General features: G+C 43.5%; 1 protein-coding gene across 6 annotated transcripts in view; it reads right to left on the reverse strand.

Moving 5' to 3' along the window:
* Positions 1-17,804, reverse strand: part of HIVEP3 (HIVEP zinc finger 3) — a 453,641-nt gene that overhangs the window by 61,868 nt on the left and 373,969 nt on the right. The window contains exon 1 of one of the 6 annotated variants that reach the window (XM_004740639.3): positions 937-1,955. The exons of the other annotated variants lie outside the window; for them this stretch is intronic. The gene's annotated coding sequence lies outside the window, so the exon portion shown is untranslated. Of the gene's footprint in view, positions 1-936; positions 1,956-17,804 lie in introns of those variants that run through there. 6 annotated transcript variants of the gene reach the window in all.

The raw sequence follows: 17,804 nt of genomic DNA on the forward strand, positions 1-17,804 counted from the left end.
TCAACAGAAGGTCATAACTCAGCAAAGGCTCTTCTTTGAGCAATTCAAAGGCCTCCTCTAACTCAGTTAGAGAAGGCATCCTCACGATGCAGGCTGAGTATACGGAAGGCCGAGGAATCTCATTTCTCATATTACTCTCAGTAGGATGGTCACATAAAATGGCATCATCCAAAGTGGGGCACTTTTGAGAGTGAAAGAGGCATGACTAGTAATTATGGAGGAACAACAGGACAAAATCAGCGCTGTCCCAGGCAAGCTGGAACAAATGGTCCCCTTATAATCCATAGTTACCTTGTGACCCCAGGCAGGCCCAAGTGCTGTCTCTGGGTATCTGGTACAAATTTTCATCTCTGCTCTGGGGACTGAAATTACACCAGGGCCTCCTAATGGAATCATAGAGATTGGGTGTCTAGTCTAACCACCTCACTCGACAGATGAGGAGGCTGAGGCTAGAAAGATGTCGTGATTTTCCCTAAAACTTGCACAGTGATGGTGGTGGGATCAGAACCCCCTATGTCTCCTGATACCCAGCCAGGGCCTGTCCCCTGCCTCAATGAATAAATGTCCTCTATGACTTCTAGAGGAGTTAGTGGGCACCCATCTATGGCTCCATGTATTATGAAAGCATTGGCTTGGCCCCAAGGGGCATGGGCTGTATCCCTGGAGAGCTTCTGAAGGTGTCTAGGAGCTTAAAGCCAAAGAGGCCTTTCAACCCATATTCTACACTTGTTGCAACTACTGGTCAGGAGAAATGGGGGGCACAGCTTAGGTTGAGGAGGTCATGATGATGGCATTACCCCAGGCCTAGCTTATCTAAGCGAAGGTAGGACAAAGCAGAGGCAGTGCAGGAACAGAACTATTCTCTGGGGTGGTCTGGAACACCTGGTGGGGCCCTTGGGTGCTGTGCATGGATAGTAAATGTTTTTCTATACTTACTATTTCCACTGACCCTTTGAAGCAAGGATCTCAGAGCACCCTCAGAATACTAGCTAGTGGTAAGCTTTTCTTCTTCTGATGGATGGATGGAACCCTGCAGCATGACTGATCTCAGTGGGGCTCTGTTGGCCAAGAAGGACCCTATATTGTTGAGTACTGCCGCTGTCCCTTCACCCAGCCATGGGCTCTCCAGGGGCCAGGCAGGAGGGGTGGGTGGGTGAGGAAGACAGTCAGGTAACTGTTGGGTCATCACATGACTCGCTGGGCCAGCACTATGTGCCAAGGGTCAGCCTCTGGCCTCCACCTGCAAGCGGAGCCCTCCTGGCTCAACCCCCTGAAGAAGGAGCAACCAGGACACATCCATACTGTGGAGTTAACGAGGCCTGTGAGCCAGAAGGTCTGCTCTTTTGTTCCACAGGGAAGGCTCCTGAGCCATGGTGAGCCATGACCAGCCCAGGACCACACTCGTCCTCAGACTCCTGGGACAGGGCTCTCTGATGTACTGTCTATGCCTCATGATGGGTCTGAGGTTCTTAATACAAGAGCAGTCAGAACTGGGGGTACAGGCACAGGGAAAACCTATGAGAACTCAAAGGCCTTTCAGCCTTGGAGTGGATTGCAATTCAGACCAGCATTAATGCTTTCTTACTTTTTAGCTCCTTTAGAAGGATGATTTCTAATCACCGTGACCAAGTGACTGCAAGAAAATAGTTTTTTTTCCTACTGTCTGTGCTTCTGAGGGCATGTGTAAAATGTTTATAAACTTGATATAACAGAGGAAAAAGCTGCTTCTCCAGAATTGGTAAGGGCACCTGTAAAAGTCACCAGTGACATGAGGTCAGAGGTAGAGGGTTCCCCTGACAGAGCCTGGGAGCCAGGCCAACAGGGATGGACAGAGGGAGAATGGACATTGTCTGCTGATGGTGGCAGAAGGGCCCTGGGGCCCATGTTGTCTGGCACCCAGACCACAGCCTCAGAGAGCTCTGGCTTAGAAACCAGCTTAGAGGGACGCCTGGGTGGCTCAGTTGGTTAAGCAGCTGCCTTCGGCTCAGGTCATGATCCCGGCGTCCTGGGATCGAGTCCCACATCGGGCTCCTTGCTCAGCAAGGAGCCTGCTTCTCCCTCTGCCTCTGCCTGCCATTCTGTCTGCCTGTGCTCGCTCTCTGCCCCTCTCTCTCTCTCTGATAAATAAATAAAATCTTAAAAAACAAAAAACAAAAAACAAACAACAACAAAAAAACCAGCTTAGAACTGCAAGGAGAACCTGAGCTTCAAGAGCCGGTTGGTTAACATATCAAACCACCTGGCTTCTACTTCTGGAAGCTTTGTAGGTCTAGCTGTCGGGACAGCCCAACAGGGAAGAGGATAGGGTGCTGGGGCTGGAGACCCACAAAGCATGCTCATGTGAGCATAACCACAGGATCAGTTCCTAGAAGGGGAACTACTTGGCTAAAGGGAATGTACCTTGAAGCTTTTGATAGGCCCTGACGAATCGCTCTCCAAAAAGCGCAAGTTCACGCACCCACCAGTTGCATTCGAGGACTGTTTCTCCGAACACCTTCACACCTTCCTATCTAGAATATAACCAATCTCTTAATATTTACTAATAGAAGAGATAAAATGGCTGTATTAGTTTCCTCCTGCTACTGCCACAAACTGTCACAGACAGTGGCTTCAAACAACACAACTTCTCATGGGACAGTTCTAGAGGTCAGGAGTCCAAAATGGGTCTCACGAGAGCTAAAATCAAGGTAGGGCTAGGTTCCCAACCTTCTTCTTTCTGGAGACTCAAGGGAACAATATATTTTCTTGTCGTTTCTCACTTCTGGAGGCTGCCTGCTTCCTTGACATGTGGCCCCTTCCATCTTCAAAACCAGCCGGTAATGGCCAGCCATATCCTTCTCACGTTGAATCATGAACCCTGACTGCCCTGCCCCCTTTCCACTTGTAAGTTATCTTGTAATGACACTGGGCCCAGGTGGATAATCCAGGATCATCTCCTACCTGCAGATTCTTAATCACATATGCAAAATTCATTTTGCCACAAAAGGCAACATATTCACAGGCTCCAGGGTTTAAGATGCGTGACTTCTTGGGGGATCATTATTCTGCCTACCACAGTGATATTTTGTTTGTCTTGAATCAGTGTTTCTTAATCTCCAGTGAGGCTTAGAACTCTGCACAAACTTATTAACCCATTATTTCATCCAGCGAGTTATTTTTCATATCCTTTGTTTGTGTTCCTAATAATTTATGTTTTTCTTATTGTTTTACAAAAACTCTTTTGATATTGGGCATATTAATCCTTTTTATATGAACTGAAAGTATTTTTATTTATTGGTAGTCTTTTTTTTAATTATTATTTTTTTATTATGTTAGTCACCGTTAGTCACCTCATTAGTTTTTGATGCAATGTTCCAAGATTCATTGCTTACATATCACACCCAGGGCTCCATGCAATACGTGCCCTCCTTAATATACCCAGGAGTCTTTAATTTTTCTGAATAAGAAAATTTTGTTTTTACGTGGTCAAATGTATCATCGATCTTTCCTTTTTGGACTTTTAGACTTCATGTCCAAGTTTATTTTCTAGAATGTCACCCAATTTCTTTTAGTTCCTCTATGAATTAATTTTTTTCCTCCCTCCCTCTGCTCCTCGACCTCTTTGTTCCTCCATTCTTCCCTCCCTCCATCCTCCCCTCTCCTACTTCTTTCCTTTCCATTGAGTCTTTGGCTCCATTTGACATTTGTTTTTGTGTAAGGAATGAAGTAGGGATAAAGCTTAATTTTTCCCCATACAGATATCCAGTGTTCTGACATCATTACTGAAGAGTCCATCCCATGTTCCCCAAATGCCCTGGGACATTTTCTGAAAGCACAGGTTCTAGCCCCATTTCAGATCCACCAAAAAAGAATCTCTTGGGAAAGGACCCCCGAATGCATATTTTTACAAATTTCTCCACGTAAATCTAACATATACACTTCTGTTCTAGAGCCTGGTATTTGGGAAAAACTGATGAAACTCCTCTAAGTGTCTCCTATAACGAATCACCTTGCCTCTAGGTTCCCAACCTTCTCCACCCCACCCCACCATTCACTGTGGAAAGAATAATCTCTTCAATTGTCAAAGCTCCCAGCTTCTCCCTCTGCCAAGAATGTCCAATAGCTCCCCACTGCAGGAAGATGCAGCCAATGGCATTTCAGTTCCCATAACGGCCCCACCTAGCCTTCCCAGCTTCCTCTCTCCACCCTGCACTTTCCCTGTGCATACCTCCTAACTGGCATGCTCTTGACCTCTCTGTGTTTACACACTGCTGTTGCCAAGGGAACAAGCAGAGAAAGGAATCTGAACACTAATCCCACAGAGGAGTTAGGGAATGCAGGCAGAAGCTGTGTTTGAGCTGGGCCTTGAGAGATGGGGAAAATGCTGATGCTGATGATTAGATTTGGAAGGAAGGGATTCTAGTCTAGGTGGGAGGTACAACACATGCAGAGCACAGGAGGCTGGAATATGGCTACTGAGATTGTTGAGTTTGTGGCCTCTACCCTAGCCAAGACTTTGGGGCTCCTGAGCCCAGAGCCTGGGCAAGGATCCTACACTGTGCTGGGGTGAGTTCAGGGCACAGACAGGAGCTTCCACACGTTCCCTCCTAGGCCCTAGAATAACAAAACAAAACAAATGCCCCAAACTGTGACAGCCCAGTTGTGCCACACATCTAACTGAGCTGAGGTTAGCATTGGCCATTGGAAAGCAGGTGGAAGGCACAGTCTGTCCCATGGGGTGGCCCGAGGCAGACTGCTGGCTGGATAAAGTTTTCAGGGCAACCAGATGCACACAGGCTCTGGCCTAGACTCACTCATGGAAAATAGGCACTCCCAGGCTCTGATGGATTACCTATGTTGGGATGAAGTTTTCCACTAATCCAACAGATCCAATAAGGGTGCTTCCTTAAGAAGCCTAAGATGTTGGACCTGTGGCTTAACCAGTTCATTAGCATCTTTCCAACAAACCTGTGTCTCCCCGGACTGGACAGGGACTGGGCTTTATTTATCTTCATTTTCCAGTGCCTGGCACTGGATCCAGTATTGAGGAAAATATTGAACATATTTTCAAAATACTTAAAGAAGCATCCACCATGTCCCCTAAACTGTACTAAAGATTAACATATCGATCCCCACTTTCAGCAGATGAGAGGACCAAGACTCAGTGAAGTGACGCCAATTGCTTCAGATGACACAAGAAAGGGCAGAGGTAGGACTGAACCCCAAGAGCAGGTTGCCCCCTAGCAAAACCCTCAAGAACGCTGACCTTGATCATGAAGGCTCAGATAGATCTTCTCTTCCTTTTCGGTATCCCAGATCCTCTAGGAAATCTTCTTGATTAATCATAGTCACCCCCATTTGCATCAAATTCTCCTCCCCATGTGTAAAATCACTCTTCATGACTCTGCTAAACTCAGGGCTGAGTTTCTTGATAAATGCTTCCCTAACCACAGTGAGTAGTCGATTATTCAATGTCTGAAAGGTTCCCAAATCATTTCCCTTGGATGACTGTGGTCTCTGCATTTCTAGTTTTCCTTCTCCTCCTCCCTAACCCCAAGACCCAGACAGGACTTGGAATTTCTGCACACTGGTCAAAAAGTAAAGCCTCTTCATAACAAAGTAAAGTCTCTTAATAACAAACAAATAGGGAGTCTGTTTCTCCTTCTCCCTCAGGCCCTTCTCCTCGCTTGTGCTCTCTTTCTTGGTCTCAAATAAATAAAAAAATAATCTTAAAAAGAAAGAAAGAAAGAAAGAAAAGGCAGTAGAATCCTGGCAGATAGAACTCAGACTGGAGTCACAGTCCTAACATTTGGGTAACTAAACCCTGTTCCTAGCAGGTGGGCTGGCCTTGTTAAGAGTTTTGTTTCCCCCTTCCACCTAGAAAAGTGCAATGTTTAAGTCTTGCTCCTGTTGAGACTGAAAATGAGCCATGGTCAGGGACTGTAGTCTCGTCTCAGCAAGGGCTCAGTGGAACCCAGATGCTTGTAGCTAAATAATCTACTAGGTTCTCTGTTGTTATATCTTTAGTTATCTATCCACCTACCTATCTCATCATTTATGCATATCTGACTTGTTTGGTAAAGATTAAAAGAGGCTTCTGGTCGCCCATGGGAACTGGTGAGCTTCTGAAATGTAACTCGACCAGCTTATCTAAATGGTCCAGGAAGGACTTGTAGGCCAAAGGGTTTAGGGAAGAACAAAGCCTAAAGTGAGAGCTGGGCCAGGTTGGGCAGACTTGTCAGCCATTTTCATTCTTCCAGTCTCTCATCATTACTGCCCAAGAAAGACCCACACTTCACATTTGTTGCCATGGCCTGTTCTCTCATTTTTTCCAGCAGGTCTCTAGCTGTCCCTTCGATGGCCTTTTGTTTCTACACAAATGACAGTGGTATACAAGGCACATCTATTTACAAACCTTCTGGGAGTTAAGGATCTTTAGTCTACTGTGAAGAGCAATATATAGAATACTCTCTCTTTCTCTCTCTCTCTCTCTCACACACACACACACACACATTATAGAATAAACCACATAAAGAAAAATGACCAGGAATACAAGGTGACATATATAGTATATTCCAAAGTTGGACAATGACAAAAATAGAGAACTGTGGTCTCTACCATTCTTGCCCACGTGGCAGAGTACAAGTAATGATACAGCACTCATAAAGATTACTTGACAACTCATTTGTTCATTTGTTCACTCAGTCTGCAAGCATCACAGGGTCCTTCTCAATGCCGGTCCAGTAATATGAAAACAGACATAAATCATAGACCTTACTATAAAGCTACAGTAATCAAGGCAGTGTGGTATCAACACAGGAGAGACAAAACACAACACAACACAGCAAAACCATTAACTGAAACAACAGGGTAATGAAACAGACCCTCTAATATACAATTACCTGATTTGTAACTAAGGTGCTATTGTATTTGGTGAGGGAAATGATAGTCTTTTCAAAAAATGGTGCTGAAGCAATTGAATATCCATGTGGGGGAAAAAAATGAACCTTGGTCTCTACCCTTACCACATACATAAATTAAGGTGAAAAGGCTGATTAGCTTGGATACAAAAGATTAAATAATAAAGCTTATGGAAGAAAACACAAGAACATATTTTCATGAACTTGGGGCCAGCAAAGATTTCTTAAAGTTTACAAAATGCATAATCATATCACCATAAAGGAGAGGACTGATAAATTTGGCTTCATTAAAATGAAAAACTTCTGAAGAAAACTTTCTAAAGATTGGCAAAGTCTTTAAAGCCAAACACACAACTTCTGTTCATCAAAAGATACAATAATAGAATAAAAATACAAACCACAGACTGGGAGAAGATATTTGCAATACATATTCAAAAAGTACTCACCAAGAATATAGAAAAGTCCTAAAAATGAATGTAAAAAGGCAGACAATCCAATTAAAAATGGCCAAAATTAACTCAAAATGGATCAAAGTCCTAAACATAAGAGTTAAAACTATAAAACTCTTAGAAGGAAACATAGAGGGAAAACTTCACGATATTGGATTTAGCAATGATTTCTTGGATATGCCACGAAAAGCATAGACAATCAAAGTAAAAATAGATAAACTGGACTTAATCAAAATTGAAAATTTTGTGCACCACAGAACATAATCAGCAGAGTAAAAAGGCAACCTACAGAATGGGAGAAAATATATGCAAATCATATATGTGAAAAATGGTTAATATCCAAAATATCTGAAGAACTCCTTCAACTCAGAAACAAAAACAAAACAACCAGATTAAAAAAATAAGCAAAGGACTTGAACAGATATATCTCCAAAGAAGACACACCAATGGCCAACAAGCACATGAAAAGATGCTCAATATCACTAATCATTAGGGAAAGGCAAATCAGACCATGAAATATCACCACACACACATTGGGATGGCCATTATTAAAAAAAAAAAGAGAAAAGAATGAGTGTCGGTGAAGATGTGGAAAAACTGGAACCATTGTGCACCACTGATGGGAATGCAAAATGGTATAGCTTCTCTAAAACAGTATGGTGCTTCCTCAAAAAAATTAAAAATTGAATTACAATATGATCTAGAAATTCTACTTCTGGGTATAAACTCCAAAAACTTGAAATCAGAGTCTCAGAGAGATGTCTGTCCACTTATGTTCACAGCAGCATTATTTACAAGAGTTAAAAGCTGGAAGAACCCAACTGTTCATCTACAGATGAATGGATAAACAAAATGTGGTATATACATGCAATGGATTATTATCCTGTCTGCCTTAAAATGGACGGAAGTTCTGACACATTCTACAATGTAGATGAACCTGAGGATATTGTACTAAGTGAAATAAGCCAGTCACAAAAAAATACCCCCAATACTATATGATTCCACTTCCATGAGATACCTACAATAGTCAAGTTCAGACTTGACTGAAAGAATGGTGGTTGACAGGGGCTTATGGGCTGGAAGGGTTGGAAGACTGTTAATTAATGAGTAAACAGTTTCAGTTGTATAAGATGAAAAGAATTCTGGAGATTTATTCACATTGCACAACAATGTGAAAATTGTGAACTTCAGAACAGTTAAGATGGTAAATTTTATGTTATTCTTATTTTACCACAATTTTTAAAAATGGCAGAAGATTTGAACAGGTATTTTAAGAAGCATGTTGTCTAAATGGTCAATAAGCATATGAAAAGGTGTCAGCACCATTACCCATTAGGGAAATATAAATTAAATCTACCACTCACTCACCAGAATGACTACCATGAAACAAATGAAATGATGCCAAATGTTGGCAAGGATGTGGAGCAACTGGAACCCTCTTGCACATTGCTGGTGGGAAGGTAAATAGACACAACCATCTGGACAACTGACTGGCAAAATCTTCCAAGCCAAACACACACCCACCCAATGACCCCCAAATTCCAATCCTAAGAAGATATTTCACATAAGTGCATACATCTGTTTGCCATAAAACATAAACAAAAATGTTCACAGTAGTTTTACCCATTAATAGCAAAAACAGAAAGAAACCTAAATGCCAGCAATGAATAGAACAGATAAATTACAGTATATTCATGCAGGAATTATTACATAGTAATAAACAAGAACAAAGTACTGCTATAGGAAAAATATGAATGGATCTCACAGATATAATAATAAGCAAGGCATTCAGACACAATAGATGATATACTGTATAATCCCACTTAACTGAAGTTTAAGAACAGGCAAGTCTAATTTTATGGCATTAGAAACCAGAATAGAGGTTAGCTCTGGTGGGGCAGGTGGATATTAACTAGGAAGGGAAATGCAGGAGATTTCTGGGGTGATAGAAATGCTCTATATATTGATCTGCTTACAAATATATTACAGAGATGTATGTATACAAAAACTCTTTGTGTTGTATATTTATGATATATGCACGTAACTGTTTGTGTGTCATGCCTCAATTTAAAAAAAAGACATGGACTTTGCAGTTGAAAGATACAAAGCCTTTTAAGAGACACAAACAAAACTAGATGATAAGATGTGGTAGATGCCGTGATGGTAACAGGTTCTGAGTACAGGTTAGTGGGAAAGAGAGGGATCATGAGGGTAGGCTATAGAGAAAGTACACTGGGCTCTGAAGGACAAAGGGGTTTCAACAAGCACAAAAGGAGACTAGTGTGAGCAAAGGCAGGATGATGCTAGGTAAACCTGGTGTGTGTGAGGTGGTGGGCAGTCTAGCATTAGAGGACCAGGTGTGCAGTGCACAGTGGTGAAAGAAGCAGCCAGGAACATGAATCAAATCAGACTTCTGACATGTTTTATATCAAGTGTTCCCCACCAATGGTTGTTGAATGAATGAATGAACCTTTCCACAGTCATTACACATCTGAGTCGCAGAACAGGTGTGTTTGCATGGCAGCAAGTACTGATGAGATGCAGTGCTAGTGTGGTCATGGAGTCCATTTCTTTTAAGATTATTAATTTCCCCGAAGTATGATGTCTCCCAGGCCCCAGAATTCAAAACCAGCCTCACTCAGTTATGGGACTGAGTCTCTGCTATGAAACCTGAGTAACTTTCTATATGTACTCTCTCCCCAGATTCCTCCAACCATCTCACCATTTTTTATATTTACATATTGGTTGCCCCAGCAGTTTCCTTTAACATCTTCAAATAATAGACTTAAATTGATGCTTCCTTGTCCGTCAACTTTAGACAGTATCTATCCACTTTCTGTTATGAACAATGAAGAAATGTGTGTACACACTCTTCTTTCCACCTCCTTTTCTCCAACCATCTTTGAATTTTTGGTAGTTATATGCTCTTACATTTCCAAGTTGTGTAACACTTAAATTTCTTCTATATTATAATTAAGTCTAGTCTATAGACTTAGGCCAGTTCTAAAAAATTGAAGTTAATCAACAATATGATTGTAAAGATCTCACTCCCTGGGGGACCACTTAGTATGAAAGGACTTGAGAAAAAAAAAAAAAAACCTAATTCCACATAAGGGAAACCTCATCACAAGAGAAGTCTACCATAAGTAAAGATCCAACGCATCTACCTCTAAAGAATTTATGGCTTCCTTCACTTCTTAAATCCCATGTCATCACCTTTTGGGATTCCAATTCTGATTGAGAGAAATAATCCTGGGAGGTTTTCATTATTGTTGCTGGGTTTTTTCCCTAGTGAAATGTAGATGATTGAGTAATAAACTCTCTGAGCTCTTACACATAAAAAAATCTTTATTTTGATTTCAAAGTTTGAAAGGATAGAATTTTAATTCAAAATCAACGTCCTCCACAGTTTTGAGAGCACTGCTCCACTGTCCTTAGGCATTTTGTTTTACTGATGAGAAATGCTGATGTAAGATTTTATTCTTTCTGGAAGCTTTTTGTTTTTTACCGTTGATATTCTGACATTTCAGCAAGATGGGTCTAAATGTTCTTTTTCACTAATTCCTATCATGAATTCAGTATGCTGTTTGAATTTTAAAATCTCTGTTTCTTCAACTAAGGAAATTTCTCTTGTTACTTCTTTGACTATTCTAACCCTCCCTCTGCCATTGTCTGTGGTCTCTGCTTCTATATCTTCTACTTGGTGGATTCTGAACCTCCCAGATCTGACCTCTATGGATCTGAAATTTTTCTCCTCGTTTTGCTCTACCTTCTTGGATATCAGTTCTAACTTCTAGATCACCAACTTGGTCTTCATCCATACCAATTACATCATTCATTTCACCCACTGAATTTTTTTCAGGAGTTATATTTTAAGTTTTCAGTAATTATTTCCTTTACTCTGATTACTCCATCTTTATAGCAACTGAATCCTTTCTAGTAAATGAAATAATCTCAATTATTGCCAAGGATACTAATGATTATTGTCTTTAGAGTTCTTTTATAATTGAACTATCCATTTCCTTTGGAGTGAGCTCTTCTTTTTTCTTTTTCCCCCATTTTAGGCCTTCTCTTTCTGCTATTGGTTTTCTTCTAATGTTCACTGATCCTAGTTGTGAATGTAAGACTACATTGTGAATTAGTATATGTACTAGGATACAGGTTCCAGCTCCTACGATAAGGACACAACTGTAAGAGGGGCTTAGACAAGAAAGGGATTTGCTTCTGTCCTATGTAAGTCTGAGTGTAAGTGGCCATGGGCTGGTATGGTGACTTAACAGTGTGGGTATCTTCCATCTCACTCTTCTGCCATCCACAACATTTGGCTTCCATCTTCCAGCATTGTGTCCACACTCTGGTCAGCAGGAAAGGGAAAAGGGATGGCAAGACTGGAAATCATACATGTTATTTCAGGTCACACTAGCTATAGGGCCGCACCTCACTGCTAGAGAGCCTTGGCAACATAGTCTCTAGCTGGATGGCCATGTGCCCTGATCAAATGCCTATCACTACAGAAGAAGAGGAAGAGGATATTGATGAAATAATTAACTGGATAGGGCTTCCTGTGAAGTTTCTGGTCTCTTTTTCTGACAGGTTTGTCCTTAAATGTGAAGGTGAAATCATGAACCCATCCTACTGGGGGAAAGGGTTCTATGTAAGAGGGTGGAGGATTATGATGGCAAGTCTTCCTGGAAGGACTGTGAGGAGGAAGCCAGCCAGGGAACTCCAGCAGTCACTGAAAGAAGGGCTTTCCTCTGCAGTGGGCATGGTGGTAGACATCACTGGAGGCAGGCTGCCCAAGTGCCCTGCATGATCCCTGCCCTTCACACTGGTTTAACAGGGAGTCTGGATTCTCTCAGCTGGTTCTCAGACCTTGAGCCCATCACTTTCCTTAGGGAATATTTCTTAGGCTTGGCCTGGCAATGGTCTCCATATGTAGAATGTGAGAGGGGTTCGGTTGTACCTACTCTTCTTTAAGGAACACTGCAACCAAGGCAGCCATTCCTATTCTTTGTTTGGTTGGCTTTTGGCTTGAACAGTGCTTGGGTTTTCTGGAGTAAAAAATCTCTGAGGCCTCTGGGGTCCTGTCTGTAGTATTTTCTGCTCTGATTTCCCTGCCTATGCAATCTTATGGGTTTCCTATCTTCCTAAGACCTATCAACATTTTGGTCCATAGGTGGCATTCTGTCTTGTTTTCTAATATTACGATGTCATCTTTTCAAAAAAGGTTTTATCTTTTGACAATTCTAGGATATGGAGCTGGACACTTGTGTGCCAGTGATTAGGAAATCATGCATTGTGGTTCACTGGCAGAGAGGCAGATGCTCTTTCCAGGATCCTGATGCATCAGAAGGAAGACGAGTCCTTTCAGCTGAGGGCCATTAGCTTAGAACCCCATGGAGTCCACCTCCATGGAGAGTGCCCTTGATGGTCCCAACACTGAGGCAGCAAGCCCATACAGTTCCATGAAGGGCAGGAACAGCTCGTCCTGCTTGCCTGGGCAGCCTGTGGTTCAGGCAATAGTCAGTGGCTGGACTGCCCAAGAGGTCTGCAAGCCACTGTATGGTCACATGACATGCTGCTTCTGTCCTCTTTCAGTTTCTGGAAAGAGACTGAGCAGGAAGGAATTCTGCCAGCAGATGGACAGCCTTTGGACTAGAACTGTGACTCCCCTGGGTCTGCAACCTGCTAGCCCACCCTGCAGATTTTGGATTTCCCAAGCTTCCATAATTGAGTGAGCCAATTCCTTAAAATAAATCTCTTTCTGTCTCTCTAAATATATGTACTGACATCCTGTTGGTTTTGCTTCTCTGGAGAGCCCCGACTGCACACCACCCCAGACATCAAGCTTTTTGGTGTCCCTTTAACATTCAGTCAAATACCCTGTGCATCTCATACTGTATTGTAGCTTGTTTCTAGACTTTTCTCCTCCAAAGACACAGGCTTCTTTTAGACCAAAGAGCCTCTCTCATTCACCTCTCTCATTCACCTGAGCACCCAGCAAAGTGGCAGACACACTAATAAATGGTGTTTAATAACTAAAGCTTGTCCACAGGTAGGTGAACGACTGAGAATGAGAGAGGACTAAAGCAGGTGGCCTAGGGGAATCCCACTGGGTAGAGGGGATCAGGTCAAACTCTTGAAAGGGACCTTGTAAGACGGACCAGAGGACAAGGTAACTAGCTCCTGAAAACCAGGCTCATAGAACCCATCAGAAATATAGGTCAACAAAGGGCTGATCAATCTAGGAGAAGACCCCAAGGGTCAGCCTATAACCAGTCCCAGCCCAGGTGCCTGGTCGAATCCAGTATCTCCTGAATCCTGACCACAGTTTCTTTTCAGGAATTCTCACTTTGGGTCTTCCTTTCTTGATGACACCTAAGCGCCAGAAACACTTGGGGAATGCGCTGTTTGTGACCTCCAAGAGAGAAGATCTCTACGTTTTCTGACTTGTTGCCTGTTCCCCAAATCTCTCTAGTCTTCATCAAGCAAGAAGATGTTGCCCAGTCTAATTTTTCTGAGGCTGAATTTAAAAAAAAAAAAAAAAAAGCTGATTGCAATTCACACATCCTTTTCCTCATCCAAACCAAAAGCAGAACAGGTGATTTTTAAAAATTCTACCCTGGCAGAAGGCATGACTTGGGGGCACAGGGCAGGAGGTGGACCCTCCCAGAGCTCCAAGCACAGGTCTCTGGTTGCCCAAGGCACTGTGAACAAATAAGGGAGCGAACAGACCAGTGTTAAATAGAAAGGGTTATAACACACAGGTTCCTCCTTGCAGAACGAACTAGGACCAAGTGCCTTTAATTCAGGAAAAGGGAAAAGAGCCATAAGAAAAGATAAGCTATAGACTGACAAAGGGACTGGCACTGTGAGAAAGAGGAATCACATCTTGTGACAAGAGGACAAACTGAGAATCAGTTCTGGATAATTACAAGGAGGGGGGTGGGGCTGACATTACTGAGCTCCAGAACCAGGTGGGGTCTAGGGACGTGAAAAATGAATTCACCAGGGCCTAGAATCACCCACCTAGGTACCTCTCTCCAGAACCTGACGATGCCAGCCCCTGTCCCTGCCCTTCACCTTTGCATCTGAGAAGATGGGCAGAGACCAGGGAACCCTGGTGTCTTTTCCTTGGCCCAGAACCTCAGAAGACCCAATAGTGTTTCTTGTTTATCCTGCAGAAATGGGGCAGCCTCTGCCAGTTGCTGGCCAGCACCCATCTGGCAGGGTTCATGAAGCCTGGAGGTTCTGGGGTATCTAGAAGGGGATGCCGGGGTGGCCTGGGAAGGGAGAGGTGGAAGGCAGCCAGGAGTGCTGGGTGCTGAATCATGTTCCCTGAGCCCCAGCCCTGCTCACTCACCTGCAGGGACAGTGTGCTCCCTTCCAAGAACTCCCAGCCCCTCTGACATAGGGCAATCCTCTTCAAACGGATTTCCCAATAAGTTTGGCCCAGATGAGTGATATCTCTTTCCCAAACAGGATCACACCTCTGCTCTTCCCCGCTCAGGGTATACACAACCCCTCTCTCCTGTGGTAACAACCGTGGCCCATTCTCGATTGCTTACCACCTGGCGTGGGGCTGGGCTTGAGCCAGTTTATACTGTGTCCCCTCACCAAGATAATGGTTTCACATGTCATGTCTTTAGCTACAGATTTTGGAAGCACAGGCTCTGTTTTCATCACTTGTATGTTCGCCATGCCCGCCCCATGGGAACTCGTGGGTGTTTGTGAATGAACAAATGAATGAATGAACAAGTGAGTGAAGTTATAATTGTGGGAAACCTTGATTAAGGAGCAGTTTACACAAGTTATCTTAATTCCTTTTTGGGGAAGGGGGGTATTTTCATCAATTTGTTAATGAATCAGATTTTCTAAAAGTTGAGTGTCGCTCTCGTAAACATAGCTTCTGCAACCTGCTCTATTAGACAGTGTCTAATAGAATTCACACACCATAAATGTCACCCTTTTAAATGTACAATAAAGTGGTTTTTAGTGTATTCAGAAGATTGTGCAACCATCATCACTATCTAATTCCAGAACATTTTCATCACTCCAAAAAGAAACCCCATACCCACTAGCAGTCAGTCACTTCACATTCCCTCCCCCCACCTCCTCCCCACCACTACACAGTCTCTGGCAACCATTAATTTATCTTTCTATCTCTATGAATTTGCCTATTCTGGACATTTTATATAAATGGAATCATACAATCTTTGGTCTTTTGTGTCTGACTTCTTTCACTTAGCATAAAGTTTTTAGTAATTTGCTTTAAAAATATCAGTATTTCATGGTGTTTCTCATAGCCTCCTGGGCCCTGGGGGGTTCTAAGGCCATAATGCCTGGGGGACATGCAGGTAGAAGCCAGCGGGCATGAGCCATCAGGACAGCATGGGGCCTGGCAACAGATGAATGGGACCAGGAGGTGTGGGAATCAGATGGTAGTCACAGCAGGGGAAGTCTGGGGCAGGCAAAGAACAAGTGGTTAGGAACCAGTTGGGTATGGGGACCATACTCAGAATGTTCCTTGCAGGAGTTGAGGTAGGACTCCTGGAGGGCCCAAGGGAACAGCTTCCTGCAAACCTCATTCTCCAGTGGGGAAAGAACTGTGTCAAGCCACCAGTCCTGGGCCTGCTGTTCCAAGTTTGAAGGGAGAGCCCCATTTCTAAGATGGCCTCTAAGCTCAACAGGAGGTGTGGGCCCTCAAACTTCTGGTTCCAATTTTGGGGTGCGGAATGGACAGCGGTCCTCCTAACTGTATTATCACACTCTGTAACCCAGGCATCCTTTTAGCCAGGAGGACAACTCCTGGCAGGAAATCCCAGCAGGTAGAGTGGAGCCAAGAATGCTTTGGTCTTAAGTAGTTCGTCCATGAATTGATTAATTAGCTAATAGTTAATTCCCTTTCTGTGTGTTTGTTTACAGTTTTAACTTGCTTTATTCTGCAGAGCATCTGATGAGGTTTAAAAAAACAAAATAGGAGCACAAATTAAAAATCATATATCAGGGCGCCTGGGTGGCTCAGTGGGTTAAGCCGCTGCCTTCGGCTCAGGTCATGATCTCAGAGTCCTGGGATCGAGTCCCGCATTGGGCTCTATGCTCAGCAGGGAGTCTGCTTCCCTCTCTCTTTCTCTCTGCCTGTCTCTTTGTCTACTTGTGATCTCTCTCTGTCAAATAAATAAATAAAATCTTAAAAAAAAATCATATATCAACCCAGGGGAAAGGGAAGACACAAGGTCTAGACGAGCGATAAGTAGAAAAGGTCCCACACAGTGGCTGTGTCTGGGCCCCAGGTTTGGGGTATAGCTTCCTGGAAGTAAGAGGAAAGAACAACACAGCTGCATATTCTCCATGTCCTGATGATAAACACACCAGGGGCTCTGAAAAAGCATAGCTCTTCTTGGCGTTAAGATCGGAAGGGAATTTGTCTCATGCTGTTTTCAACAGGGAGCCCTCCATGGAGTCATTCCTCTACTACGGCTTGGGCTCCCATGGGCCAGGACTGGGCTGGGCCCGCTGGCATCTAAGATGCCAGGGGGCCCCACCCTTTCCATCATTAGATTTGTTTGGGAAACACCATGTTATTTGGTGACCAGCATTTCAAGTTTTGCCTGAAACACATACCATCTGTTTGATTATTTATGTGATATTTTCATTTACACTGATGAATTTAATTTGTTAAAATATAGGCTCCACTGAGCAATAGGGATCAGAGGTATAACTCTAGGATTTTATTGAATTAAATAAATGACTATTAACGTAGGGAATTTTACCCATGTTCCCCTAAAATCACCTCATGTCCTACTAGTAGTTTGTGTCCTGCACTTGCGAAATAAGCCCCCACCCCTAACTCTCGATGCATTGGGGCACACTTTATGGACAGCAAAGCTCCCCCTCCCACCCTCCACCTGCCAGAGTGATGGGGATGGTCCATGCGCCAGCCCTGGGTTGGGGTCTCTCATCACACTCCACCAAGGGAAGGCCCTTGAATGGCACCCAAATTAAAGCCTACAGCCTACATGTGATAGACAAAGATGCCGTGGCTCAGGGAGCAGAAGGGACTTGTCCCAAATCATAAGGCCAGTGACAATGTCCATGTCAGAAGCCTCCTAGTCTCACCGTTGCCACTGCTCCACATGGATCGGTGAACATTTATATAACTGAAGACTGGAACTCACTGAAGGAGGCTGGCTGTTGGACAGATGGGGTCTCAGCCAACTCCACAGCAAGCCCCATGAGGGCAGGAATCATGTAGGGTAACTCCCACATGTGGCCCTCTGCCTGGCACATAGCAGGTGCTCAGAAAACACGAGGGAGCTGTTACTGCCAGGTTCAGGGTGATGACTACTTCTTGGAGGGAGGGAGGGCCCTGGGATGGTGCAGTGGCTTCCATCTGTATTTGCTGTTGTCTTTTTCAAGTGGGCTGCTAGATTTTCTGCTGTTGGTTGTATTATTT

The sequence above is a fragment of the Mustela putorius genome, unplaced genomic scaffold (assembly GCF_011764305.1).
Source record: "Mustela putorius furo isolate JIRA1106 unplaced genomic scaffold, ASM1176430v1.1 tig00003853_pilon_pilon_pilon, whole genome shotgun sequence".
Lineage (NCBI taxonomy): Eukaryota > Metazoa > Chordata > Mammalia > Carnivora > Mustelidae > Mustela > Mustela putorius.